Source organism: Cololabis saira, chromosome 19 (genome assembly GCF_033807715.1).
Source record: "Cololabis saira isolate AMF1-May2022 chromosome 19, fColSai1.1, whole genome shotgun sequence".
Taxonomy (NCBI): Eukaryota; Metazoa; Chordata; class Actinopteri; order Beloniformes; family Belonidae; genus Cololabis; species Cololabis saira.
This window is the reverse complement of record NC_084605.1, coordinates 34,513,893-34,540,603: the sequence shown is the minus strand read 5'-3', so window position 1 is coordinate 34,540,603 and position 26,711 is coordinate 34,513,893.

The following is a 26,711-nucleotide window of genomic DNA, read 5'->3' as shown; positions in this document are numbered from 1 at the left end:
CATTCCTTTAAATTAATCTGAAAATGATGGTAAACATAAAAACCTTTTTTTAATTTAATATAGAAACTATTTGGTTTCAATTTTCTAGTGGATGTATTAACCCAAGTAGCCTACTGTTGATTCACAAAGACACTCTGGTTGGGGAATAGCAGCATTACAACGTGGTGAAATTGTCCTGTTTTTGTTATGTGATAACATTGTTTTATTGATAAATTATGTAAATCTGATTTCCCAAAACATGAAATCTCTTATATACAATTCAATAAATGCCCCCGCAACCCGGGAACGGATAAGCAGAAGAAGATGGATGGACAATTCAATAAATGTTAAAGTAAATGAAATATTCTCCACATTTGCTTTGAAGTGTGTCATTTAGGGTTTAAGAAAATGTAAAATGACACGTATAAAAGTACCATTAATTCAAGATTCCATGAAGGACTGGGACCTGGGAAGAGGAAGCTTCACACCCGTCTCCAAAATGAAACGAAGATGAAAGAAAAGTCACTCAGGTTTAATGGTGCCTGAAGTTCCATTCAGGTGTTTGCATTATGGCTGTGTCCTGTTAAGCCTTTAACGCCAGCACCCGCCAGATATTGTCCTAGAGTTTCCTCCTGTGTGACAGCATAGGACTATTGTGGGATTTAAAGTGAAATTGAATGTTGCCTTTTTACCCAGTTCAGTAACCAGGTTGGGTGTTCAAAATGAGAGATATAAACGAGGAAATCACCAACAAGGACTGAGCAACGATTTTCCCATTCTTCACCCTGAAAGATCATTTTCATTCCAATTGGTTGCTCGATGGAGGAAATAAAAGCAGGTATTCATCTCAAAAGGCCTTTTGCTTTATAAAAATAGTTTTATCTGAAAAATAAATAATAAATAGGGATAGATGCATTATTTACTCATCGTGATCTGTGCATTGCAATAGATACACTAAAATAAAAAACGAGTAGGTGAAGAAGAATTAAAACTTTAAAGATTTGGAAAATACATTGAAACTAGGAAACTAGGTACAGACAATGCCAAGTAATTTTGATCTGATCACAAATCTTTTTAGATAGGCACTTATCGTAGCTGTTGCTCAGGAGTTAGAAAAGGTTGTGTGAGTATTCTGCCCTCAGGAGCAGAGTTGGATGGTCATAGCCTCCCCCACTGGTAGAATGAAGTGGCTATGTAGCACACCCATGTTAATTAGTTTGAGCTTCCATTTTAGTCAGATGACTAAAGAGTGGAGAATCAAGTTGTATCCTTCCTGATTACGCCCGTGATTTGTATTGCCCGAGTATTGTAATATTTTTCTATGTTCTATTTTCAATGTTTTTCTATACACTCCACTGATTTATATTGATTAGTATGTTTGTTAGATTGTCACTGCATGGTTTATGCTGAGGAAGCACAGGGTTGTCAAATGTGTACGGCATGCTCAGAATGTCCATATTAAGTTAATTTTGTAAAGGCAATGGATGTTTATCTAATGTAACTAATGTAACTACTGTGGCTGACATTTATTGTTGTTTCTTTGTTGCTGTTTCTGTTGCAGTTTCACAAAGACTTCAACTAAAGATACCTAAACTATCCTCATTGATACTGAAATATCTACTTCCGATACCAGATCTGTACAGTAGGCTCTAAAATTGATTCTCAAATGAAAATCTGGATATTTTTGATACTTATACGTAATTTGTGGAAATATATATCATTAACAGGAATATGGTGGAAAATAACTATTCAGATATTGTCTAAATGACACACTGCTGGTAGGAACTACTTTTTTTGAGGGCCTTTTTGTCCCCTAAACGTGCCCCAAGTCACCAAATTTTATTTACGGTTTGATGTACATGCACGAAAATCGGTACACACCTGTATCATGTCGCAACTTAAAGAAAAGTCTCTTGGCGCCATGGCCGAAACCCAACAGTAAGTCGGCCATTTTGAATTAATCGTGTAATTTTGGCCAATTTATGCCATTTCTTTGGCCGTTAATACGGTCCGGACCGTAACGTGCACCCAGGTCTGTTATACATCAAAATGTGCATCTCGATCCTGCGACGATGGACATTACTTTTCTAAAAGCGTTACCGTGGCGACGATAGACGCCAAAAAGCGCACCCCCCCTTCATCTGATTGGTCCATATTTGATAGTTCCTACTTTCTGCCATAACTTTTGAATGGTTTGACATAAAGACTCGTGGGTGGTGTCATCAGACTCGGTTTTGAGTCCTTGACCTTTATTAGCCTGAATTAGCCCTGCCCCTCCTTCTGACTGGTCGATATCTGAGAGTTCCTACTTTCTGCCATAACTTTTGAACGGGTTGTGATAAAGACATGTGGGTGGTGTCATCGGACTAGGTTTTGAGTTCTTGACCTTCATTGGCCTGAATTAGCCCCGCCCCTTCTTCTGATTGGTCAATATTTGATAGTCCCTATTTTCTGGCATAACTTTTGAATGGTTTGACATACAGAGTCGTGGGTGGTGTCATCAGACTCGGTTTTGACTCCTTCACCTTAATTGGTGCAAATTATCCCCGCCCCTTCATCTGATTGGTCGATATCTGATAGTTCCTACTTTCTGCCATAAATTTTGAATGGTTTGACATAGAGAATCGTGGGTGGTCTCATCTGCTAAATATCCAGGCCTGAAGAATCTACATGCAAGTCATACAAGCTTCCACTGCAGCCTGAACGTGCACAAGGGTGGAGGGCCCGTTCATCGCTGCTTGCAGCTTTAATTTTACTTATCTTTTTTTAGTGATGAAAACACTGGTTTTTCTGTTGTTGTAATAGATCGGTTATATTGTGAATGAGGCCGCTACCTCAGTATACTTCTGACATTAAAATAAATAGCTAAATAAATGACTCTGATATCTTGTATTGTTAAGCTATCCAAAATTCAGATTTTTGGGGGGATTTACTGGGCACATAAGGTGTATTTGCACAATGTATCGGTATCAAATCGGTATCGCCGATGCCAGCCGGAATTTTACTCAATATCGAATCGGAAAGGAAATCGGTGGTATCAAACATCACTAGTGTTTAGCTTGCTGTCTACACTGTATACTGCACATGCACTGTCAGGGCAGAAGATTGAGAATGCTGGGTCCATATGTGTCCTCTGACAAGACAGTGAACTTCATATTACTCCAATATCCCTGATGCATTTCCTGCTGTCTGAATGCGTGCTTGATAAAGCTCTGGGTAGACTAAGAATGGGTGAACCTGGCTTGCAGCGTGACGCACATTAAATAGACTAGGAAAATCCCCACAGAGTTCTTTTGTCCTTTATTCATTTTCACCTTTTTTCCCCCTCGTTCTTACTTTTTTTATGCTTCATGCTGTCTAATTCCCTTTTAGTCTAAATTCATTTAATTCAAGTCCAACTTTTACTTGAATATAAATTGATTAGTTCCATCATATATAGTACGTAGCTATAGGTTCTTCCCACTTTGATGAAGTTAGCACTAAAACAAAATAAATAGTGTGGAATAGGAAGAGATGTACCTGCTTATGTGTAGACGAAGCTCTGGGAGTGCCTGATGTTTGAAAGCAGCGCCCTGTGTTTTGTTAATGACTCCAAAAGCAGATAATCTAATTAGGCCCCTTTCAGACTTGCACTTCCTTCTATTAATCCAACAGCTGCTGAATGTGTCAGCCTCATGTGATGTGAACAAGGTTGCCTTTCTTTCAAAGTCACAAGCCTTACCAATGTCTTACCATGTATGAGATGCTTGCTTTCACAAAGAGCTGCATGTCAAAGGAGAGGTACATCTTAATTTGGAATAAGATTTGCATCCCCAAAGGATGTGTTATTAAAAATGTTTAACTTTATTATTATGATCATTATTGTCATGGTTTGGTTTCAGTTCCTGTTTTATTTTGAAACCCGTGTCTTTGTGTTTCAGTTCTGTCTTTACTTCCCTTGTTCCCATCTGCCCTGATTGTCTGCACGTGTGTCTCATCAACCCTTTTGTGTATATCTTGTCTTGTCTTTCCCTGCTCCCTGCTGGTCCGTACTGTTTCCACCCTCTGTGTGTCCTGTCATGCTTTTGGATTTTTGCTCTTGTGCTTTTTGTCCACTCTGCTCTGCAGCACTTTTGGTTTGATTTTGAAATAATAAATCATCTTTTTTGGAACTCCTACCTCCTGGTCTCTCCTGCGTTTGGGTCCTATCAACCCCATTTGTGACAATTATTGTTACTGTCAAGCCTTTTTGTTGTAGCATCCGAATTATGACAAAAACAAAACAGTTAAATGCTTTAAACAGACTTAACTTGCCAAGGCAAATGAGCTTGTCTCAGCCAGAGGGTTCTTCCTGTGAAAAGTTTTTCCTTTCGCCGGTCGCCTTGTGCTCAGGACAGGGATCCTATCAAAAGTGCAGCACCATTTGTTTAGCTAGGCAGTTGTCATTTTCATTGGCTTTTATTAATTGGATTACTTTGGAATTAGTTGAACTGTGTTCTTGAAGCACTTTGAAATTACATTTGTTGTGATTTGGAGTTATGTAAAAGCTGAACTTCACTGAATTATGTTTTAAAAGGGCTTCATTATTGTCTGCAATGATTAAAGTGACTGCTGTTTGTATGCCATTACTTGTCTGAAAATTGTTTTTCTGCTGAATGAGTTTTGTTCAATTGTTACAGCTGTATGGCTCCATTTTGTACCCTTTTACTCTTTAAAGGGGAACATAATACTAAGAAAAAACCCTTTGGTTGAGAGTATGTGTTTGGGTATCTGTAACAGCTACCAAATCATCAACTTTGAATCAACCCTGCCACGCAGGTTTTGATTGGTTGGTTGCTTGTGAAAATGTAATTTTAGTGAGTCATTAAAATGTGCAAGCCCCTGTGACATCAGAGACCCACAGCCAGAGCAGAATTTTTGAAGTTGACTACTCCAACTTGCTAAACTGTCAACAGTTATTCCACAGTTGTGCAAGTGGCAATACTCGTTTCCTTGAATAACTACTAGGGACTCATCCTGTCCAAGCCTAAGGCTGAAATTAACACATTTACAGCTTGGTACAAAAAATGACTTTGGTGTCCATAGATAGATTTAACAGTGCCGGGCCTCCGGAGGTAGATTGGAAGTGATGAGAGAATGATTGTCCATGTCTTTGTCAGTGAGTGTATGTGTGTAAGGGTGTCCTGCGATGGAAGATGCACCAAACTTTGAGCCTCCATCAGCAGAAAGTCAAAAAAAAAAAAAAAAAGAAAGGATTATTTGGGATAGGTTCAGACAGACCCCTGTGACCCTGTAAAGCAGTGGTCCTCACTCCTGGTCATCGAGAGCCGCTGTCCTGCATGTTTTTGATGTTTCCCTGCATCAACACACCTGATTCTAATTAGTGGTCATCACCAATCTTTCATCCAGGTCTGCACAGTTCTGTTGGTGACACAGTCATCTGTATCAGGGTTTACTGGAGCAGGGAAACATCAAAAACATGCAGGACAGCGGCTCTCGAGGACCAGGAATGAGGACCACTGCTGTAAAGGATAAAACGTGTATAGAAAATGGATGGATGGATGGATGGATGGATGGATGGATGGATGAACGGGTGTCCGTTGTTTAAGCCTGGGTTTGGGACTCTTTGCTGCTGGGCTCATCTAGGTGGCTCCTTGTCGGGGGTTCTCGCACTCCGTGCATCTCTGCTTCCCCTCCCTGCCCTTGCAGCTGGGCACGCCTTTGGGTGTGGGGTTCCCGCTTTTGTTGGGGCGGGTGCCGGCCCGCTGGCGTTGACGGTCGAGGTGGTTGGTGCTCGGCTGGGTCCTGGTCCATCACCGTGGGCTTCCTGGTTGCCTCCTCCCGTGGTCATGGGGGCCCCGCCCGGGACTTCCCTCTGTCGCCTGCTGGGAGGGGGCGGGCCTTGCTGGCAGGGGGTTTCCTCCTGCCCTCTGGGTTTGGGTTTCTTCCTTGTCGACTTCTGGTCTCTCGGGTAGCGTGGTTGTGCCCTCCCTCCTCCACTATAGTTCAGGCAGTTCAAGTAAAGCATTGTTAACGCTTTGCACACACACAGTTACACAGACATACACACCTCCTCACTCACCTACATACTCACTCCACAGTTTTGGGGGACAGTTAATCGCAGTAGCCTAGTCCTCATTCAGAGACCTGAAATGGTTGTTGTTTGTGTCTCTTTATTTTTGCAGTTCTGAAACTAGGGTAATGTCAGCACCATGTCAATCTACAGGAGAGGCGGAGCATACATTAGCTGAGATCTCGTAACTCTTTATAATATTATATATAATAATCTTAATGTCACAAACCTATTCTTCTTATCCTAATGTCTGAAAGCTAGATAATTATGATACAGACTAAAAGATTTGATTAGCTGAATAACCGAGCAGTGATGTTTTTTTAGCTGTTGTATGTCCCAAGCATGTTATGATACAGTTTGAGGCAAAAGCAGTATTCAGCTTTAGGCACACATAAAAAAAAAAAAAAAAAAGCTGTATGTATGTGAACAAAAAAAGTAACATTTTAACCTCATCTCCGTGGCACTTTTTTAATAGATAACCTTTCTAGAAATACTGTGAAGAACCCCTAAACTCACCATCTCTTCTTTGCACTTCAGCATCTCCATGGTTACCCATAGTATTAACAACTATATAGAACTCTCCAAGATAAAATGCTCAGTTTACTTCACATGCCCCGTTCTAAATTTACTGAGCTGCAAACCGTACGGAACAAACTCACAACTCTCCCAGTAATTATTGTGTTCAATTCCAAACCGTGACAGGATGATCCCAGAATGAGTCAGCTGATTTGGTTCTGTGTAATGATACAATGACTGCTTTGTTGCTGTTCAGAGGGCATTTTGCTAATGCAACACAAAAAGATGAAATAAACTGACAATATTGGAATGGAGAACAAAATTAATTGTTTGGCCTGTGGCATGAATACAGTGTCCAAACTTGATAAACAATATTAAACATTTTCACACATCTGTTTTTTATCTTGAATGAGATACTTTCTGGCTGATTTGGTGAGAAAATTGCTGCCGTGGGACTTAGTGCATGTCAGAGATACTGACAACCCAGTTTTAGAGGCATTTGTTATCATTAGCAGGCTGAAGCGAGTTCCAGTCTGTTGCTTTGGCTTATAGATTATATCACACTCCAGATTTAGCCTGGGTGAAATGAGTCATTGTTAAAAACAGAATTATCTGAAGCAAATCGCCCGTTTGAGACCTTCCTTAGTAATATACATGTATAGTCGGTCTTGTCACTTTGATCAGCTTCAGCTATTATTGTTTAGTTATTAGCACTAATTGAGTCTCTGTGGACAGTTAGAGGTTTCATAAAATGTGTCAAAACATATAAAAATACAGGGCACTAAGTGAAAACTAATGACGAGACACAAGCTTCACATTCAAGTGTATATTTGTACATGTCATTATTTTTACAACAGTAGATATTTGAATCCCAATGCTGACCTTTAACCTGCAGTAATCATGGAACATTGTGTCTCTTTTGCCATGATTCAACAGTACAAAAGAAAATATTAAAGTACAGTAATGAATAATTGTAGAGAAACATCAAACCACATCAAGGAACAGTTTTTGGTTTTTATTTTAGTAAATCATCTATTTCTGTCAGACCAAAAAAAAAAAAAAAGGCATGCTATTTAAACTTGATCCGGCCAACAAGAACATTCACACTATGCTGACAACTTCAGCTTCTAAATGTCTATATTTTCTGGCTTTATTTTTTTAATGTTAATATTGTTTACCTTTTTTAAATGCATCAACAGAACATGGATGAGTTATGGCTTGACAGCTGCAAATGCTAGCCAGACTTCTTTAGGCCAACCTAGAACCAGTCTGGTACTACAATCAGTACTCGAGTTGTAAAAAAAAAAAAATCAGTGGGGATGGTGGATTTTATCATATGGGGACAGATAATTTGTGCTGATTACAAATAATATAATATATTACAAATAATAGGACTGACCAAAACACCTACAGAAATACTGCAGGAATGACATAGCAGCAGTTAAATGCAGCCTTCTGTAAGCTTTAAATATCCACTGGGCTTACATCAAATACATCAAAACACAACAATAAAAAACACTCTTCTGAACTTATCAATATGACTCTGTCCTTCACAGGATAAGTAACATGGATCACTGCAAAAACTCAAAATCTTAACAAGAATATTTGTCTTATTAGGGCCCGAGCACTTGCAGTGCGAAGGCCCTATTGTATCTGTAGGAATTATTCTTCTTCTTCTTCTTCTTATTGTTCTGACAAAAGGAAGGCCTTTTTGCCCCCCTAAACGTGCCCAAAAAGTCACCAAATTTTGCACCCAAGCCAGGCCTGGCGAAAAATTTGATATTTAATGGTTTGCATTAATGGGCGTGGCAAAATGGCTCAACAGCGCCCCCTTGAAAACTTTGTGCCTCAAGCCCCACGATACGGTTTGACGTACATGCACGAAAATCGGTACACGCCTGTATCATGACGTAACTTAAAGAAAAGTCTCTGGGCGTCATGTCGAGAAACCGAACAGGAAGTCGGCCATTTTGAATTAATCGTGTCATTTTGGCGAAATTTATGCCTTCCTTCGGCAGTTAATACGGCCCGAACCGTAACGTGCCCCCAAGTGTGTTATACATCAAAATGTGCGTCTCCATCCTCCGACACCACGCATTACTTTTCTCTTTCAAAAGCGTTACCGTGGCGACGCTAGACGCCAAAAAGCGTGCCCACCCTTCATCTGATTGGTTCAGACAGAAAAAACTTTGCGCCTCAAGCCCCATAATACGGTTTAACGTACATGAACGAAAATCGGTACACACCTGTATCATGTCGCAACTTAAAGAAAAGTCTCTTGGCGCCGTGGCCGAAACCGAACAGGAAGTCGGCCATTTTGAACATTCTGAATTAATCGCGTAATTTTGGAGCAATATATGCCATTCCTTCGAGAATTAATACGGCCCGAACCGTATCGTGAACCCAGATGTGTTATACATCAAAATGTGCGTCTCCATCCTGCGACTACACGCATTACTTTTCTCTTTCAAAAGTGTTACCGTGGCGACGCTAGACGCCAACAAGCGCACCCCCCCTTCATCTGATTGGTCCATATTTGATAGTTCCCCAAAAGGCACCAAATTTGGCACGCAAGCCAGGCCTGGCGATAAATTTAATATTTCATGGTTTGCATTAATGGGCGTGGCAAAATGGCTCAACAGCGCCCCCAGGAAAACTTTGTGCCTCAAGCCCCACAATACGGTTTGATGTACATGCACGAAAATCGCTACACACCTGTATCATGGCACAACTTAAAGAAAAGTCTCTTGGAGCCATGGCCGAAACCGAACAGGAAGTCGGCCATTTTGAAATCTGATTGGTCCATATTTGATAGTTCTCCAAAAGTCACCAAATTTTACATGCAAGACAGACTTGGCGATAAATTTGATATTTCATGGTTTGCATTAATGGGCGTGGCCTAACGGCTCAACAGCGCCCCCTAGAATACTTTTCTCTGCCATAACTTTTGAATGGTTTGACATAGGAAGTTGTGGGTGGTGTCATGGGACTCTGTATGGAGTCCTTGAGCTTCGTTGGCCTTAATTAGCCCCGCCCCTTCTTCTGATTGGTTGTCCCGATTTTCTGCTATAACTTTTGAATGGTTTGACATAGAGAGTCGTGGGTGGTGTCATCAGATTCGTTATGGAGTCCTTGAGCTTCGTTGGCCTTAATTAGCCCCGCCCCTTCTTCTGATTGGTTGTCCCGATTTTCTGCTATAACTTTGGAATGGTTTGACATAGAGAGTGGTGGCTGGTGTCATCAGATTCTTTATGGAGTCCTTGACCTTCATTGGCCTGAATTAGCCCCGCCCCTTCTTCTGATTGGTTGTCCCTTTTTTCTGCTATAACTTTTTAATGGTTTGACATAGGAAGTCGTGGGTGGTGTCATGGGACTCTGTAATGAGTTCTTAAGCTTCGTTGGCCTTAATTAGCCCCGCCCCTTCTTCTGATTGGTTGTCCCGATTTTCTGCTATAACTTTGGAATGGTTTGACATAGAGAGTCGTGGGTGGTGGCATCCGATTCTGTAATGAGTCCTTGACCTTCATTGGCCTGAATTAGCCCCGCCCCTTCTTCTGATTGGTTGTCCCTTTTTTCTGCTGTAACTTTTGAATGGTTTGACATAGGAAGTCGTGGGTGGTGTCATTTCTGATATGCTTATGGGGGGCGGTGGCCGTGAGTGCGAGGGCCCGTTCATCGCTGCTTGCAGCTTTAATTTCTAGTTAAAATGTCTCATTTTAGTAAAAAAATCTCATTACACTTAAAACAAGACTCATCACTGGAAAAAACAACAATTTTCACCTGTTTCAAGTAGATTTTCACTTAAAATAAGTAGAAAAATCTGCCAGTGGAACAAGATTTTTTTTGCTTGTAATAAGAAGATAAATCTTGTCCCACTGGCAGATTTTTCTACTTATTTCAAGTGAAAATTTACTTGAAACAGGTGAAAATTGTCAAATAAGTTATTTTTCTGGTGTTATTTTTCTGGTGATGACTCTAAATGTTGAAATAGCAGTAAAACCACATTCATTGATGAAATGACATAAGGGATGGAAAGGAGGGATGGCAGTTTTACAGGGGGATGATTTTGACCGTTTTTTTTTCAGGGGGTGTTGCCATCCCCCCTCATCCCCCCTCAACAATGTACCATCAGTAGGACCCGCCCCTCAAACACAGATGAGCCAATCAATGGCTATTGAGCATCAGTTGCACACGAACCAGAGTTTAGACATCGGTGGCTTTCCTAATGCTTAAGTTATTGTCCAGAAAATCAACAACGATCTCGTCTATTTGTTCTAAATGTAAATAAAAGCAACAATGCTTTTAACTCTGCTAACATTACCCTAAAGTTATTTGATTACAATCCATATGTAGAAACTTGTCCTTTGTTGCAGATAAGCTATCTAGCTCAAAATACAAATGTTTAACACTAATCACTGCTGTTGGGAGTTTATCTGAGATAATGGAGCTACTGAGCACAAGACACGATTGGAGCCAGCCTTCAGTGGTCGTTTTGGGAACTACACATTTTGCCACTTGTTTGGCAAAATGGATGTTACTCTTGTTTACCACACAAAGTATAAAAAGGGTTCTTCAGGATATATTTGACTACATTTCCCATTTGGTTCACATTTGTGAAAGAATCTGACACTGTTAACAGAAATCAAGACTACAACATGATGCTTACATTTTTACAGAAAAACATTAAAGTTAATGTGTTACGACCAGCTTGGGGAAAAGGGAAGTAACATAAATACCCGATGGTATTGGGTAGATGAAAGTTATTTATTAACAAAAGTAAGTTGTAACAATAATGCAACTAACAACAAAATAAGTACTGCTTACAACAATGTCCAAGAAGCACAGAGCAAGAGCAGTGCAGGTTTCTGTATGCTCCTCTGCCCCCTGAGTTCTGGTCTGCAGGCTCCTTATCACCCACAACTGCCTCCTTCTCATTGATGCTTTTTGAAGATGATGTGGTCCTGTTGGCTTCATTAAACCATGATCTTCATCTTTCCTTGGAGGGGTTCGCGACGAGTGTGAAACAGCATGCATGAAAATCAGCACCCCCAAATCTGACACCATGACTGCGTTTACATGCAGTCAATAACCCTTTTAAAACCCGAATATTGTCAATAACCCGAATTTGCACGGCCATGTAAACACCAATAACCCCTTTGAATAACCAGAATTTAACCCCTGGGTTACTCCTTTTAAAACCCGATTATTCGGTCATGTAAACGCCAAACGGAATATCCCCATCAAACGGAACAGGAATTTGTTTTCTGCACATGCTCTGTTCACAAGGAATCCTGGTCTTTTGAGTCCAGGAAGTTCTTATAAACACGGAGAAACACAAGACCAGGAGGAGACTAATCACTTCATAATAATGTAATGAAGGATATGAACATTTTGGCATTTGTAGACGGATACAAGCGGCCGAGATGAGTTTCCTCCGCAGGGTGGCTGGACACTCCCTTAGAGATAGGGTGAGGAGTTCGGTCACCCCGGAGGAGCTCGGAGTCGAGCCGCTGCTCCTTCACATTGAGAGGAGTCAGCTGAGGTGGCTTGGGCATCTGTATTGGATCCTCCTGGACGCCTCCGTAGGGAGGTGTTCCAGGCATGTCCCACCGGGAGGAGACCCCGGGGAAGACCCAGGACACGCTGGAGAGACTATGTCTCTCGGCTGGCCTGGGAACGCCTCGGACTCCCCTCGGAAGAGCTGGAGGAAGAGCTGGAGGAAGAGCTGGAGGAAGTGTAAGGGGTGAAGGAAGTCTGGGCATCTCTGCTGAGGCTGCTGCCCCCGCGACCCGGGAACGGACAAGCGGGAGAAGATGAGTGAGTGAGTGAGAGCATTTGTAGACGGTAGAAAGTACCGGGATAGCGAGATTTAAAAGAAGGTGAGCAAAAAGTTTCGCGAAGCAGCATTTGTTTTGAATTTGGATACAGGAAGAAGAAGCGGAAATGACGGGAATTGCGTCATGACGTTCTCCGTGCGTCGCTGGTTTGATCCAGATATCCCGAATGATTATTTACCATGTAAACGGAATATTCTGAATGTTTCAGTAACCGGAATATTAGCAATAACACGAATTTTGACTGCATATAAACGTAGTCCATGATTCTTAGTCAGAAAAGACTGCAATGTCCTCCCTTGATAGGGGTCAAAGTGCTGCCTCAGGTTGAGGAGTTGAAGTATCTCGGGGTGTTGTTCACAAGTGAGGGGAGAATGGAGCAGGACATTCCTACCCTCACCTATGCTCATGAACTGTGGGTAATGATCGAAATAATAAGATTGCGGATACAAGCGACTGAAATGGTTTCATCCGCAGGGTGGCTGGGCACTTTTATAAATAGGGTGAGTAGCTCAGTCATCTGGGAGGAACTCGGAATAGAGTTGCTGCTCCTCCACATTGAGATGAGTCAGTTGAGGTGGTTTGGACATCTGGTGGGGATGCCCCCTGGACGCCTCCCTTAGGAGGTGTTTCAGGGATGTTCAACTAGGAGGAGGCCCCGTGGAAGACCCAGGACACGCTGGAGAAATTATTTGTCTTGGCTGAAGGAGAGGGGTGAAGGAAGCCTGGCCCTCTTCGCTTAGGCTGCTACACCCACCATGGATGGATGGCATTGTGAGATGCAGGTGGTGGCAAAAGAGGGGATTTGCCTCTCAAATTACCTAATTTATATTCATTTAGCAAATATGACAAAAATAAAACTTACCAATGGCAACTTAAAGTGGGCCTGTTAATTACGGAAATCTACCTTGTTTTTCCACTTGTATTGTGTATTGTTTTGGCCAAATCAGTGTGGAAAATTTCTCATGTATCATCCATGCTTACCTGACTCCTTCTACAGGTCTCCTACTGCACTCTTTAATGATTTTAACAATAGGTGTAAAAGAGACACAGACCAGACCAGCTGTCAGACCATAAAGGACCGGTGACCAAGTGAAGGCTTTAGATCTAAGCAACCAAGGAACATTACTTTTGTTATGGTTTCTGTGGTTACGCCAACCAGAGAAGGGAAGCTTCTTAAATAACACATGACATCAGGTTAAGACAGTGTGTTTCTACTCCCTCCTGAGGGTATCTTTCCGAGTCATTCAACAATGTTTCTAACTTTCCAGTACTGGATCAGTGTTACCAACACAGCAAATTTCATTAATTTCCATTCAAACACTGGAACAGCGGGCTGATTCACCCCAGCCAGGAGAATAATAGAAAAGAGTTGGTCGCTGCAGCATCTCACGAAAGCCCTGAGCCTGGCTGTCTGCAAATTCACAAAATACTCCCCTGCAATAAATGAATTAGAGGTGCTTTATAAATCATATTTTCCCTCATTAAGGATGTGTAGTCATCCATACAACCATATGAATTCCTGCACATCGCCTGTTTGTGCATGTGCATGACCGCCTCCTGTTGCTAGTTGACTGGAAAAGTGAGTCATGGACAAATCCTGAAATTATAAAGAAAAAAATGGATTGTTTAAAAATGACTCACTCAACCTACAAGTTGTCTTTGTGCAATCTTATACTTGGCAGACTGAGTGAGCTTTCAAAAAGGAGTATTACATTTTTCTTCCTTGTGAGCATATATCTGGGGGAGTTTTTTGTTTGTTTACTAACCTTAAAAAAAGGACTGTTAATGTGTATAATATGCCAGAACTAGCCAAGAAAGGCTAGTTTTTATCTGCAGTCCCTCAACAGGCATAAAAAAAAGATTATTTTAAAAATCTATAAAATCCAATACATACAAGTCTTCTTGAACGTACAACAAACATTACTATAGTTAAATATAATCCAATCGTATATATTTAACTGTTGAGTAACTGCCAACTCGTAAATTCCAAGAGGACTTAGTTTTGCCATAATTGCGTACAGTAATCCCTCGCTATAATGCGATTCACCTTTCATGTTCTCGCTGCTTCACGGATTTGCATTGTGCATCGTGTTCTGCATTCTGATTGGCTAAATAGTCTCCCCGCTTCTTCACTTCCTGTGTGTCAATAACGTTGGTTGCTTAGCAACAATGCTGAGAACGGCCAATAAGCTTCAGCAGCAGCTCAAGAACGGGAGCCTTTGGTGAATCGTTCATTACAGTCTCAGATATAATCCATGGTGGCATGTCGGTTTATAAGAATCTTTTTGTCCAGAAGAAAAAAGAGCGACAACAATGGCCCATAACTATTTTCTTCTCTCGAAAAAATCACACCTGCACCGCGGGCTTTAGAAGAAACAGACGCTACAGAGCGGAGACAGGATGCAGCGGCAGTCAGAAGAGCAGTGAAATTTGCACGAGTCACACACATTTTTCATTTTCTCCCGTTCAAATCCAATTACTCGAGTCGCGGTGGGGCGGTGCTGATCTCCGCAATTTGAAGCCTTGTACAATAATTATTAAAAAAAAAAAAAAAAAAAAAAAAAAGGTTGCTACTTTGCAGATTTCACCTATCAAGGGTTCTTTTTGGAACGTAACCCCCGCGAAAAACGAGGGATTACTGTACAACTGAATATGATGAAATGTGTGATTGGTCAAGAAACGCAGGACCCAGTTACAGTATAACCAAAAACACTGGAGTAAGCATGAAAGACAAAGTAATCAGAAACTATGCAGAAAACCAGAGAGACAAGCCAAGAAACTATGTATAGACACACTGGCAGGGGTTGAGGACACACAGGTGCAAATGATGAGGCCAGATTGGGTAAGGGAAGTAAGGGAAGTAAAACAAACACAGCAAGTTGTGTTTCTACCAAAACGTTCTATTTTGGTTTCATCTGACCATATAACATTCCCCCAATCCTCTTCTGCATCATCCAAATGATCTCTATCAAACTTCAGACCTGGACATGTCCTGTCTTCAGCAGGAACGTCTGGCCCTGCAGGATCTGAGTCCCTGATCGTAGTGTGTTACTGATGGTTCCTTTGTTACTCTGGTCCCAGCTCTGCAGGTCCTTCACTAGGTCCCCGTGTGGTTCTGGGATCTTTACTCACCGTTCTTGTGATAATTTTTACCCCACGGGGAGAGATCTTGGAGCCCCAGATGGAGGGAGATTATCAGTGTCTTGTATGTCTTCATTTTCTAATAATTGCTCCCACAGTTGATTTCTTCACCAAGCTGCTTACCTATTGCAGATTCAGTCTTCCCAGTCTGGTGCAGGTCTAGTCCTGGTCCTGGTCCTGGTGCAGGTCCTGGTGCGGGTCCTGGTGTAGGTCCTGGTGCAGGTCCTGGTGCAGGGCTACAATTTAGTTTCTCATGTCCTTTGACAGCTCTTTGGTCTTGGCCATAGTGGAGTTTGGAGTTTGACTGTTTGAGGTTGTGGACAGGTGTCTTTTATACTGATAACCAGTTAAAACAGGTGCCATTAATACAGGTAATGAGTGGAAAACAGAGGAGCCTCTTAAAGAAGAAGTTACAGGTCTGTGAAAGACAGAAATCTTGCTTGTTTGTAGGTGACCAAATATTTATTTTACACAGCAATTTACCAATTCATTCAGTAAAAATCCTACAATGTGATTTCCTGGATTCTTTCCCCCCATTCTGTCTCTCATAGTTGAAGTTACCTATGATGAAAAGTACAGGCCTCTCTCATCTTTTTAAGTGGGAGAATTTGCACAATTGGTGGCTGACTAAATACTTTTTGCCCCACTGTATATGCCATTGTTATTGTCTCTTTTTTCTGTCATCTCAGATCCCCAACCAGTCGAGGCAGATGGCAGCCCCCCTCTGAGTCTGGTTCTGATGGAGGTTCTTTTGACCTTATAACCAGATTTTTCTTCCTCTCTACCATCGCCTACTGCTTGCAAGATTTTGTGCACTCTGTTGGGTTTCTTTGACAGCTTACATTTTCTGAATTGGCCTAACAAGAAATTAGAATTTTGGACTCAAATAGATATTGAATCAACATGAATTATTACGCATGAAATGTGATGGATTGGACTCAACTGAAATGTGATCTGGATTTAATTTGGATTGTATTTAACAGTAAATGATATGACTCTTTTGAACTGCTAGTTCACAAGTAAAGCAATCTGACTTGAATTACCCAGTGCTGTGAAGAGAATAAGATGTGTACAAAAACAGACAAAGAAAAAATTGCCACGATTATGCACAACATACCACAAACAAACATAGTACAGGCGTGCACATGCAAATGTTAGAATCCCCTTTTCTGATCCTGTTTTGTTGTGTTTAAGCAACAGTAATAAAAGTCACTTGATCAAAGCATACATCAGTACAATTTTTTTCTCATTGGGCCTCGTACCTCGAGAACAAGCTCCTGTCCTTCCTAGTGTGTCGGGCTTGACAGCTTTCAAATTCACACTGGACCTGAAACGCAGCACAGCTCACAAACTCGTGCTTCACTTCCCTCCCCGCAGACCTGCTTGTGTTGTTGGATGACTGAAGGTGATTAGTGGATATGCTGCTGTGCACACATGCACACACATACACCCATACACACGCCTGCGCACATACACACATACTTACACTGTTGGGCACAACCTCTATATTTGCCGCAGTTGCATTTGTTCGAGTTCTTTTTGTAGTGTTTAGTCAGATTTATTGGATTACTTCATCAGCTAATTGTTTTATATTTTACTTGGGCCTTTTTTTTTTTTTATTATACCACTGTGACTTTTGGTCAGTTTTGTATGACTCAATCCTGCATGCTTACAATATTCTTCTATTTTCTGGGGTGTCTGCTGTGTGGGGGAGGGGTGGAGCGGGGCCGGGTTGGGGGGGCGGGTCTCTCCCTGTGGGGGGTGCTCGGATGGGCGTGGCAGCTGGGGGACTCAGGTTTATATGTTATTTGTCGTGGGTGTGAATGGAGGACCGTTTGTACCATGTCCCGCTCCACACTGGGGGCTCTGACAGCGACGGGGGCCCAGTCCTGGGGGTGCGGCGTGGTTTGGGTGGCCGGGGCCCCCCCGCCCTGGTGTGGCCTGTGAGAAACGTGGGTGTCTATCAGGGCCAGTACCACTGCCGCCTGTCCTCATGCTCTTTTTCTCCTCCTGCTCCTGCTCCCCTACATGACTCACCCACACGTTGACTTAGGTCCTGAGGGTCCTCCTCAGTTTTTAACCCTTGTGCTGTCTTCGGGACAAAATGACCTCATTCTCTTTCCTTTTTCCCTTCCTTCCTTCCTTCCTTCCTTCCTTCCTTCCTTCCTTCCTTCCTTCCTTCCTTCCTTCCTTCCTTCCTTCCTTCCTTCCTTCCTTCCTTCCTTCCTTCCTTCCTTCCTTCCTTCCTTCCGTCTTTTTTCCCTTCCCTCCTTTTTTCCTCCTGTTCTCTCCTTCCTTCTTCCCTTCCTCTTTTCTCCCTTCCTTCCTTCTTTCCTTGTTTCCTTCCTTCCTTCCTTCCTTCCTTCCTTCCTTCCTTCCTTCCTTCCTTCCTTCCTTCCTTCCTTCCTTCCTTCCTTCTTTCCTCCTGCTCTCTCCTTCCTTCTTCCCTTCCCCTTTTCTCCCTTCCTTCCTTCTTCCCTTCCTTCTTTTCTCCCTCCCTTCCATCCTTCTTTTCTCCCTTCCTAAATGAGTAGTAGTAGTAGTAGAATTGTCTAATTAATGCCTTACACCTACAATATCTCTTTTAACCATCTTTTTTAGGCTACATCACCAGTCTGTATTCCAAAACACTGTTTCAAAATAAAACGGTTTCAGTAAAGAGCTCCATCTTACACCATACTAAAACGAAAAAACAACCATCAGTGCTGACTGGGCACATTAACATGAGTGTAGATGGTCGTTTCAGATTGTTATTAAAAAACCTTGTAACGTCTTCCTAGGCTGTAGCAGTGTGAAATAAATACTTTGGCTGCATAGCAGCTCTTACTAAGAACAAAATCAGAACTGCATGTTGTTTCATCTCCACCTGGCTCTTCGTCACGTTCATTGGTGATTGGCAACCCACTGAGAGGTGCCACCCATCAGTGCAACTATGTCATTGCTTTCAAATGATTGCTTTATTATTTTTTTTTTTTATCAACATTCAACCACAGTCCCATTTGCAAACTGAAAATACCATAACAAAAGTTTTGTGTTTTCAAACAAAAATATATTAATGCAAATTTAATGTAAGGTACAGTAGATTTAAGATAAAGCTAAATCCTGCTTTCATCTTCATAGCATTTTTATTTAGAGTAAAAGCCAGATAACTGATGTCCATTTAGACCTCGAATTGGGATTATAAACCTATATCTGTACCAATTATAATTTAAAAAAAATATTCTTTTTGTAGAGCATGAGGGCAATGGTGCATGTGAGACTTAGTCTAATGTGTCTTAATGTGCTCTGCTCTATGTGTGGGTGTCCTTTTAGCTTAGAACATCCATATTTCCTCCTTGTAGGATTTACTGATCTAAAATGTGTTGTTTTTTTGTGTTATTTTTCACTGCTCCCCCTCAATTAATGACCTGCTTTGACACAAAGAAGATAAATAGAGAGATCAATTTAATGTTCTTTCGCTGTAACTAAGAAACTGTAGCTTGACTTCACAGAGGGGTTCTTTTAATAAGTTATAATAATAAATAATCAACATAACTCAGTGTCAAGTGAGTCAGAGCGTCAGTGTCTCAGTTAAATATACACTGAATGAAATTATTGGCTTTATTTATTCATTTACTTTTACTTTGACTCACTGATGAATAATGCAGAGAGGCAAAAATCCTTAAAAACAAGACAGTAATATAACATTTAGAAACAAACATGCAAACAAAACAATTATTTACTCTTATCTTTTTGGTTCTTTGGATAGATCTTAGTACAAGGTAAAGAGCGTAATTATTTTAACCCTAAAAGGTCATTCTGGGGGTGGAGCCATATGAATTGTCCCCATGTCTTACAATTTGCAGCTATTTTGACATGCCAGCATCTCTTTGAAGAAACAAACCCCTTCGGAATAGAAACTTGTGATAAGCATGAATCAGTATGTTACTGTCATATCACAATTTCTAATAACTATTGCCAGGAAGCAGGCAAGTGGGTGTTGGTCCAACAGTTTTGATGCTGTGTGGGAAAACTGGCTCAAATATAGTTTCCTTTGCACATCAGCCACAGGAACTGAGAGGTGTTTTTTTTTTTCATCTTTCATTTCAGAATTGACTTAAAAGAAAAATGTTTGACTTTGACTCATGGTCCCTACATAAAGAACTGTTACACCTCACATGTAGTACAAACAAAGCTTTACTGTACTATGAAAGATAAAGATATTTTAGCAGAGCCAGATTCCTACATTTTTCACACTCATGGTCGGAGGTCCAAATATCAAACCTTTGTGTGAAAATATGTGTACTACCACATAAATTCTTTCAGTTGACAGTGCTCTGCTATAAAGCAGTGAAACTCACTATTAGACAACAAAATATGTTTCCCAACATTTCCTTACGTAAAGAATAATTAGAAAAAGAAAAAACTATTGTTTGAACAACTATGATTTACACCCCAACAACAAAAGAAAACATTAAACCTAAATTTCCAACATATATTATGCCTTAAAGTGATCACAACAACTTAACTCCAAATGAAACTGATAAGTTTTTCTGTTGGTGTCACGTGACCCGAACAAGTTCTACTGCCGCTTTGAAAGACAAAGGGACAGTCCTGATACCATCCCCCGGGACTGCATTCAGGCCTGATTTACTAAGATCCTAAATAAAGAGTACTAAATTGCGTGTGCACTGAAAAAGTTTGCACGTGCTGTTGTTGTGTGTTTTGCGGGTGATCAACTAAGAATGCTTGCGCAATTGATAACAGGCGCAAACCGCAGTATTTAAATGAGGTGTTGCGTTTCTTACGGTTTGCGCCATGGAGAGTCTGGATGGAAAGCAGGATAGTCGCAAGCGCAAAATGAAATTTGATGAGTTGGAGTTAGAGATATTAGTGGAAGAGGCAAATAAACACATTGATGAACTACAGCAAAGAAATTTAAACATTACCAAAAGAAACGCAATATGGGAGAAAAATCTGCGATAGAATAAATGCAGGTGGTAAGACCAAAAGAATGGCAGATGAGGCAGATGTGGAGGGCCTGCGGAAGAGATGCCTCTAACCAGCATTGAGCAGCAGGTGCAGCTCACCTCTGCGAGGAGCAGATAACTGGGATACCGGGGTATGACACGCTAGAGCCAACTGCAGAACAAGGTAGGCGCATAATATGAAACACTTTTTTCTCCATGAAAACACGTGATTTATTTATTACCACAAATAAAAAAATGAATGTGCCTCCTGTGGCAACCTCTCATTGCGTGTGGTAAATGGACCTATTTGCATTTTCCCCTCCCAGTATTGAGCGCTTTCTGGCGGGTACGCCCCATATTGATTATTCATCAGGGCAAAAGTACTAAATGAACAGCGTGTGCTATTTTGCTCATTTGAGAGGCGCAGTCCTCTTTGCACGCTGTTAGTAGATCAGCTGGCACTTTGGTTTGCGGGTGATGTCAAGTTTGCACACGTTTTTACGCACGCAAACCTTTAGTAAATCAGGCCCATAGCCGGGTATTTACAAAAACGGATATTTCCCCCTCTACGTTTTGAAAAATTCCATCGTTTACACGAGATCGTTTTCAAAATCTCTTCGTTTACACGAATCCGCATAAATAGGCTGTTAACGTCATGCCAGCCAATCAGAATCATGGAAAAAACATCAACAAACGACACGTGTAACTTCCAGTTAAGGCTGATTTATGGTTCCGTGTTACACCAACTTAGAGCCTACAGCGTAGGGTACGCGGCGACGCACACCGTACGGCGCGCATCGCCGCGTACCCTACGCCGTAGGCTCTGCGTCGATTTAACGCGGGACCATAATTCAGGCTTTACTTCCAAGACGGAACGAGAGTCTTTCGTTTGGAGTGACATAGAAGTGGAGTTACTTTTAAGTGTGACTTTAGAATATAAAACAGGTAAAATACAAGAAAATATTGACGGTGGCCAAACAAATTGTAAACACAGGTCGCACACATGACGCTGGTGACGTTTCTGTTGCATAATGTGACGTTCTGAAGCCTAAATCTCCGTTTTCCTCTGTTTAGACGCAAACGTGAAAACTGAGTTTTTGAAAATCTCCACTTTGGCCGGAGTTTTCAGAAATGATCGTTTTTGGTGACTTTGAGCTCCGTTTTCGTGTAAACGAACGCCCCCCCCCAACTCCCCCCCCCCCCCCCCCCCCCCCACTCTCCTCTGCAGGTGCCGGAGCATCTCTACCACTTCACACCCCAGAGGCCCCATCTCATCCCCCCACACCACTGCGACGCCCCTCTCTATCCTGGAGAGAGACGTTAACAAGATATTCAAAAGACTGAACTCCCGCAAAGCAGCAGGACCGGACTCTGTGTCCCCATCCACCCTGAAGCACTGTGCCGATCAGCTGTCTCCGGTGTTCACGGACATCTTTAACACCTCCCTGGAGACATGCCACGTGCCTGCCTGCTTCAAAACCTCCACCATCATACCTGTCCCCAAAAAACCAAGGACCACAGGACTTAACGACTACAGACCCATCGCCCTGACCTCTGTGGTCATGAAGTCTTTTGAGCCCCTTGTGCTGCCACACCTCAAGAACATCACAGACCCACTACTGGATCCCCTGCAGTTCGCCTACAGAGCCAACAGGTCTGTAGATGATGCTGTAAATATGGCCCTGCACTTCATCCTCCAGCACCTGGACTCCACAGGAACCTACGCCAGGATCCTGTTTGTGGACTTCAGTTCTGCTTTTAACACCATCATCGCATCTCTGCTCCAGGACAAGCTCTCCCAGCTGAACGTTCCTGACTCCACCTGCAGGTGGATCACAGACTTCCTGTCTGACAGGAAGCAGCGGGTGAAGCTGGGGAAACATGTCTCTGACCCTCACCTTGCTTGGTTCTTGTTCTTGGGATACACAACAAACCAGATCCAGATGAACCTCAGGGGTCTGGGTGCTTCATAGGTACAGATCCAGCATATTCAGTTCTTTGTAGACCAGCAGTAAGATTTTAAACTCTATTCTTTGACTCACTGGAAGCCAGTGGAGTGATTTCATGACCGGTGTAATATGGTCCAGTTTCCTGGTGTAATGTGGTCCAGTTTCCTGGTGTTTGTAAGGACTCTGGCGGCAGCGTTCTGGATCAGCTGCAGCTGCCTGATTGATTTCTTGTTATGGCCTGTAAAGATGCCATTGCAATAATCCAACCTACTGAAAATGAATGCATGAATAAGGTGAGCGCTGATCTTTTCCCTTTCATTTTTAGGGCCAAAAATTATCACCTCTGTCTTTTCTGCATTTAGCTGGAGAAAATTCTGGCACATCCACTCATTGATTTAGTGAATACAGTTACTCAATGAGATCAGGGGGCTGTAGTCATGTGGTGACACTGAAATATAAAGCTGTGTGTCATCGGCAAGTATGGTAGGAAATGTTGTGATGTTCCATAATCTGAGCTAGGGGTAACATATAGATGTTTAATAGAAGCGGTCCGAGAATGGACCCTTGAGGAACCCCACATGTGATCTTAGTTCTCTCAGATTCATGGTTTCCAAAGGCCCTGTCTTGCAAGTAAGATTTAAACCATTGAAGCACAGTGCCGGTAAGTCCCACCCACTTTTCCAATCTGCTGAGAAGAATGTTATGATCAACTGTGTCGAATGCAGCACTGAGATCCAGTAATACCAGAACAGAGGATTTGCATCATTATTCAGATAAATATCATTTAAGACTTTGATGAGTACAGTCTCAGTTCTGTGGTGTGGCCGAAATACAGACTGAAATGTGTTAAAAAGATTGTTTTGCAACCTTTTCAATGATTTTCCCCAAAAATGGCAGATTTGATATTGGCCTATAGTTACTAAGTGTTGTAGCATCCAGATTTGATTTTTTTAGAAGAGGTTTTATTATTGCAGTTTTCAAGGCCTGGGGAAAGTTGCAGATACTTTTGATAAATACACAAAAAGCCATGTTGTCTATGTAAATATTAAATAAGGCTAATAAAACATCTGCATCAAAAACTGTATTTTTGATACATACATTTGCCGTTGTGGATATGCTATTTTCCATAAATTATACAATTGTAAAAATTTACAATATACATATTTTTCATATTTTGGATGTCACATTGCTCCATAGCAAACAACATGTATTTGTCTATCAAAGACAGTCTCATATCTTTCCTGTGCAAAACAGATCATTAATCACTTCAAAACACATTGTATGAGACCACTTCCAGAATCTACATTTTTGTTGTTTTTACAAAATGTGTATTCAAAATTCAAATTCCATTTACTCTTGTTCATGAAAAAATATTGTATTGCCAAACAGTTGAATGATTTAAAATAATCTCCCTTGCTCTAAGAACCAGATGATAGCAGCAACCAAGACCATTTCCAATAAATATACTTAAAGATGTTCAACCAAAAAGAAATGTAGGATGGTGAAAACACAGTTTCAACTCAATGTTTGATATTCTGGTTGGATGCTTTGCACCTGATGAAAGGATAGTCATAGACTGTGCATAATAGATGATCTGCATTGGGCAATATTTTTGTTTTTTCCTTTCTCTTCTCAGGCGCCATGTTTTTAAATTCGGTTAGTGATGCAGATAATCTCAACAAAGGGCACTTTTGGTTATGCTATTGAGCTATACTGTAGAACATGTCTTGCTATCAGCTGCATGACATTATCTTTACAGGCATATCAAAGCATAGTATTATAAACTATGAAAAGGTGTCTTTTCATGTTTAAAGTGTCCAAATTGGGATAAAGCTCTTAAAATAAAATTACAAAGTAGTCAAAGACACCCTGCTTTGGTTTGAATGATATCACTCACAGCAGGGAACCATTTTGCAAATGAGTTTATGTATTGGACTACTACATATTCAGTCTATCCACTATTGTCTACCAGACGGTCTCTTAAGTTTATTAAGATTGACTTCATTGACTTTTCCTAATGTGTTGGGAGCTTGACCTAGCATTCAAGCACCTAGTATGCATTTCATCACTGCATCTATATGTGACTAGCCTCTGTTCCACTGCTTGTCATTCACGCAATGGAATAACTAAGATATGTCAAGCCCTGCTTACTCAGACTTCTTGGATTCTTCTTTAGTGCAACATGCCACAAAATGCATTGCAACTTACTAGAAGAACAGCAATGCATAAACCCTGAAAAATCAAAAGTAAATCAGCAATACAAAGGAGGACACACAAATACAGCAAAACTAAATATGAACTCCAAACTAAAGCAATGACAATGTAAACAAACTGCAATCAGTGGAAAGAGAAACTCTAGTTAACTTTAAACTTATTGAAACCTGTAGATGTGAAAGCATCCTGAAACTGTGATAAATGAGCAGCTGATTAGGAACTGGTGCTCACTTTTAAAGGTATTGTGACATGAAAAACACATTTTTCTTGATTTTTTGTGTTTTGTTGGGTGTCTTGACATCAATTACACCCAAAAAACAACGAACTTTTAACATTCAGTGTATTGTGTGCTTTCTGGGATTTTCCGCATAACTGTGCAAAAACGGCGCACCTGGTTTGGTGGCGGGCCGTGACGTCAGGGCCCGCTAAATCACCGCCCCCTCCACCCAGGTCCCTGCCTCCTCTCCTCTCCAGCGCACCATAAAGGCTGATTTATGGTTCCGCGTTACACCGACGCAGGCCCTGCGGCGTAGGCTTACGCGGCGACGCGCTACGTACACTGAACCCTACGGCGTAGGATCTGCGTCGATTTAACGCGGAACCATAAATGAGGCTTAACACGGAGCTGTTTAGAGCCCCTTCTGTTCTAATCACCGGAGGAAAACTGCTAAGAAGACCCGCGGCCACTGACTGGACTTAAGATAAGGAGACACTGCTGCTTGCATGCCTTTATTTTTATGATTCTTTGCTGTGGACTGTCTGCTTCGCCCTGCTCCTTTTCCGTGCATGCTTCGCCTGTCGCTCCCGGCTCACTCTCCGACGCCGCTGTGAGCGTATGGCTCGCGGGGAGCTGCGGTCCCGGTCCTCTGGTCCCGGTTGGACTTCATCTCCGGGCTGTAGTCGCCCTGTCTGGGCTGTGTGTCGGTGTTTGTGGTTTGGTGTGTGTGAAGACGGCAGAAGTGTGTAGCGGTTGGTTGGAGGAGGTTTGGAGGAGGAGCGGCGCAATGATTGACAGGAAAGGGGAAAAAGGACCCGTTTTTCACGGCGCAAAAAAACACTGTAATAAAAAGCCAGGAATGGAGTACTAGAATGAAGTTTTTCTTGTTACACTCTTTTAGACACATTTGAGGGATGTTGGCCAAGACTTTTAATAGTGTTAAAAGCATGTTAAAAATGATGTCACAATACCTTTAAAGCATTTCCAGGGTTCTGGCCTTCTTTAATAAAGTGCTGAATTGATGACAGCATTATTATTAATTCTTAAGATTTGTAGACATGATATTGAGTTTCTTTCAAATTAAAACAGCATTTTGGTAGCTAACGCTGTTTTTTTTTTTAACCTGTATTAGGGATTATTCAGTAGTCCTTTTGTTTGACTGCTTCCATCCTGAGTGTCTCATCTTGGATTTAGTCTGGCTTCTTGTTTGTTGACTCTGGTTCCCAAAAAACTGGCAGACCATCATCTGCAATGACCTTTAACCGTCTTCATAAGGGCCGATTGAGATTCTCATCAGATGCTGAGTTTCCAAAAAGTCATGTTCTCACAAAGTCAGATGACCATTGCTTTCTAATGTAGGACAAAAGGATGTAAAAGGGAAAATCTACACTCAATCCAAAAAGCTAGTCTAAAAAAAAAAAAACAGACTGTACTCTGTTTTTCAAATAACTTCCCAAAGTTTACCATTATAAAGCTGAACTGGAACTGAACTTTGCTAGATATTCAGAAGAGTGGTAGGTTGTTTTTTTTGTTGTTTTTTTAAAGGTCCTATTAAATATTTTAAATGCTGTGGCAGTGCTCTCTGAAGACATATGTATTTGAACCAATGTGACCCACTCAGTGTGAGTCCAACAACACGGGCCTTTAATTTCCAGGGGCATTCTGCAAGACTAGAGTCTTGATTGCCTGCCTCCTGACTGGTTGAGAGTACGATGTTAGTGTGACTCACAGACCCACAATCACAACACAAATCAGAAAGCTGGCAACCTTAAAAGATTTGGAAGTCCCATTTCACTTAAATGTTACCTCTCATGAAAGATTTAGCTTAAAAAATGACATTTGGGGGCACGGTGGCGC